The sequence below is a fragment of the Neovison vison genome, chromosome 13 (genome assembly GCF_020171115.1).
Source record: "Neovison vison isolate M4711 chromosome 13, ASM_NN_V1, whole genome shotgun sequence".
Lineage (NCBI taxonomy): Eukaryota > Metazoa > Chordata > Mammalia > Carnivora > Mustelidae > Neogale > Neogale vison.
Window position 1 is genome coordinate 103,366,625 of NC_058103.1, and position 4,309 is coordinate 103,370,933.

The following is a 4,309-nucleotide window of genomic DNA, read 5'->3' on the forward strand; positions in this document are numbered from 1 at the left end:
ACATTCACAGGCATTGGTCTCCAAAGGAGGTCTTGAGGTCATCCTTTGGAAGCATTAGAAGAAGACATTATGATTTCTTTTGATACTTGTATTTTATCTACAAAGGAAACATATTACCTTCATTCATATACGAGTCAACCCGTAACTTCCCTCAGTCTATGTATCAAAGGGTCCAAGTAGGAAGACAAGCCTAAGGAATAACTGGGCTTGTCAGAACAAGGCCAAGTGGATAGTAGGGGCCTAGAATTCATCTTTGTGTCAGTGTTGAGATGATGTATAGTTGGGTGAGTCTGCCAATATTACATACAGTTGACCCTTGAGCAACATAGGTGTTAGGAGAGCCAACCCCCTACGCAGTCGAAAATTTGCTATAACTTTTGACTCCCTGAATATTTAATTAGTAATAACCAACCCACTATTGACTGGAAGCCTAACTGATAACATACTTAATTAACACATATCTTGTACATGTTTATATGTTGTATTCTCACAATAAAATAAGGTATAAAGGGGCGCCTGGGTGGCTCAGTGAGTTAAAGCCTCTGCCTTCGGCTCGGGTCATGGTCCCAGGGTCCTGGGATCGAGCCCCACATCGAGCTCTCTGCTCCGTGGAGAGCCTGCTTCCTCCTCTCTCTCCCTGCCTGCCTCTCTGCCTACTTGTGGTCTGTGTCTGTCAAATAAATAAATAAAATCTTTAAAAAAAAAATAAGGTATAGAAAAGAAAATGTAAGCTATGCGCAGTGGCAGTATCGTAGCCAATGAGGTTTATCCAAGGCACGATTATTGCTAATTGAAAAGAAAATGTAATTAAAATCAAAAGGAAGATAAAATACATTTACAATACAGTACTGTAATTTACAAAAGTATCTGCAAATATGTAGACCTGTGTAGTTCAAACCTGTGTTGTTCAAGAATCAACTGTAGTTTAAACCAAATTAACCATCATAAAATAGACAAATGACTAAAAAAAACTCGTGCTTTACTTAAAAAGTATTAAGGCTACTATAATAATTGTGGAGGGTCTGAGCTTTTAACCCACTTGCAAGCTAACAAGCTGGTCTGCCACATTTCATGGATGCTGTCAGAAGACACAAGGCTCCCGGGTCAGAGACAAAGGACTTTAGTACTCCTGGCACAACAGGCAGGAGGAACCGCATGTTTGTCCTGGCCTGCCCTGCCCCTGAGGCCTCCTAGGCCCACAGGGACAGCATGCATGGATGCTGCATGTTCAGCGTGCTTGTACCACAGCTAAAAATGTCTGAGTCATGGAAACCCAAATATTTTATAATGGCACTACTAGAAAAGCAGACTGAACCTTGCCCCAGAGAAGAAATCATCTTTAGCATACTGGACAGAAATCAAACTTGCTCTCTACTCCAGTGGAAGCCACTATTTTTATGTTTCAAGGCTGTTTGCTATACAACCATCCCTGGAAAGATGGCCCAGAATGAAAGCTGTCAGAGTTTCTTCTCTCAAGATATGCAAAAAAGTGAGAGGACCATAAAGAACTGTCTCACACAAAGTATTATATATTAATGAAATACAAATGAAAATAAGGAAATATCTGAACTTATACTTCTAGTCAAGAAGGAGTAAGATCTTTCATAAGATATAAACAATGATGATCTAATTAGAATAAGGTCAGCTAAAAAATAAGAAATGATAAAAGACTATCCTGAAATATAGATGGATGGAGGGAGGAGCAAGATGGCAGAGGAGTAGGAGATGTAAATATCATCAGGTCCCAGGAGTTCAGCTAGATAGTTATCAAATGATTCCGAACAGCTACAAACTCAACAGGAGAGCAAAGAAAATAATAACAGCAATTCTAGGAATAGAAAATCGACAACTTTCGGAAGGTAGGACGTTTGGAGAAGTGAATCAGAGGCAACATACGGGAAGACAGACCACAGTGGGAGGGCTAACTCCCAGCAAGCAGTAGAGCAGTGGAGCAAAAAACTGGAACTTTTAGTAGTTTGCTCCACTGAGGGACATCGCTCCAGAGGATAAGTGGGGGGTGGAACACTTGTGGGGACAGTGTGGTCTCAGGACCTGTGGGGTCTCAGAAAGACCAGGGGTGTCTGAGTGTGGGAGAGCTGCCAGGTATTGGAGCGGGGAAGCTGGCTGCAGAGACGGAGCCAAGGACTGAGCTCTCAGCTCAGGATTACCTTAAACCGTGATCCAAGGCACAGTCAGGTCCCTGCTCTGCAGGCAGGAACCCAATAAGCAGCAGATCTGGGGACATTCACCTTCCTCCTCCATGAGGAGCAGAGTGGGAGCATGTGGCAGGAATTGGCTGGGTCTGGAGACTCCAAACGGGGCCGTGCTCTAGAGACAGAAATGCTCAGTGACAGGGTGGGTGAACACAGAGTGCAGCTGGAGACCAGGGAGAGAGGAGGGATTGACTGCTTTTCTCTGAGAGCACACTGAGGAATGGGGCCCTGAGCTCTCAGCTTCTCTTAGCCAGAGATTGGGAGGCCACCATTTTCATTCTCCTCCTCCAAAGCTATACGGTAAGCTTTCAAGGAACAAAAAGCTCCCTAGAGTGAACCTGAGCAGATTGCTTATCCTGGCCCCTGGCAAGGGCAGTGTGATTCTACCTCGGGCAAAGCCATTTGAAAACTGCTGCGACAGGCACTCCCCAGAAGATCAGCAAGAACAGCCAGACAAGACCAAGTTCACTGATCAATGAGAATGCAGAACTCCAGAGCTAAGGGAAAACAACACATAGAATTCATGGCTTTTCCCCCATGATCCTTTAGTCTATCAAAGTTAACTTTTTTAATTTTGTTTTTTTCTTATTCTATATTTTTATTTTTTTAAATTTAATTTCTTTTCAGTGTAACAAAATTAATTGTTTATGCACCACACCCAGTGCTCCACGCAATATGTGCCCTCCATGATACCCACCACCAGGCTTCCCTAACCTCCCACCCCACATCCCTTCAAACCCCTCAGATTGTTTTTCAGAGTCCATAGTCTCCCATGGTTCATCTCCCCATCCAAATTCCCTCAACTCCCTTCTCTCCATCTCCCCATGTCCTCCATGTTATTTGTTATGCTCCACAAATAAGTGAAACCACATGATAATTGACTCTCTGCTTGACTTATTTCACTCAGCATAATCTCTTCCAGTCCTGTCCATGTTGATACAAAAGTTGGATATTTATCCTTTCTGATGAAGGCATAATACTCCATAGTGTATATGGACCACATCTTCCTTATCCATTCGTCTGCTGAAGGGCATCTTGGGTCTTTCCACAGTTTGGTGACCGTGGCCATTGCTGCTATGAACATTGGGGTACAGATGGCCCTTATTTTCACTCCATCTGTATCTTTGGAGTAAATACCCAGTAGTGCAATGGCAGGGTCATAGGGAAGCTTTATTTTTAATTTCTTAAGGAATCTGCACACTGTTCTCCAAATTGGCTGCACCAACTTGCATTCCCACCAACAGTGTAAGAGGGTTCCCCTTTCTCCATATCCTCACCAACACACATTGTTTCCTGTCTTGCTAATTTTGGCCATTCTAACTGGTGTAAGGTGGTATCTCAATGTGGTTTTAATTTGAATCTTCCTGATAGCTAGAGATCATGAACATTTTTTCATGTGTCTGATAGCCATTTGTATGTCTTCACTGGAGACGTGTCTGTTCATGTCTTCTGCCCATTTTTTGGACATGATTATCTCTTTTGTGTGTGTTGAGTTTGAGAAGTTCTTTATAGATCCTGAATATCGGCCTTTTGTCTGTACTGTCATTTGAAAATGTCTTCTCCCATTCTGCGGGTTGCCTCTTTGTTTTGTTGACTGTTTCCTTCGTTGTGCAGAAGTTTTTGATCTTGATGAAGTCCCAAAAGTTCATTTTTGCTTTTGTTTCCTTTGCCTTTGGAAACATATCTTTTTTTTTTTTTTTAAGATTTTATTTATTTTATTTGACAGACAGAGATTACAAGTAGGCAGAGAGGCAGGCAGAGAGAGAGAGAAAGGAGGAAGCAGGCTTCCTGCTGAGCAGAGAGCCCGATGCGGGCTCGATCCAAGGACCCTGGGATCATGACCTGAGCCGAAGGCAGAGGCTTTAACCCACTGAGCCACCCAGGCACCCTGGAGACATATCTTGAAAGAAGTTGCTGTGGCTGATATCAAAGAGGTTACTGCCTATGTTCTCCTCTAGGATTTTGATAGGCTGCTGCTTCACGTTGAGGTCTTTTATCCATTTTGAGTTTATCTTTGTGTACGGTGTAAGAGAATGGTCAAGTTTCATTCTTCTATATATAACTGTCCAATTTTCCCAGCACCATTTATTGAAGAG

General features: G+C 42.9%; 1 pseudogene; it reads left to right on the forward strand.

Moving 5' to 3' along the window:
• The first annotated feature begins 729 nt into the window (after positions 1 to 729).
• LOC122894817 lies at positions 730 to 886 on the forward strand (annotated as a pseudogene).
• The last annotated feature ends 3,423 nt before the right edge of the window (positions 887 to 4,309 follow it).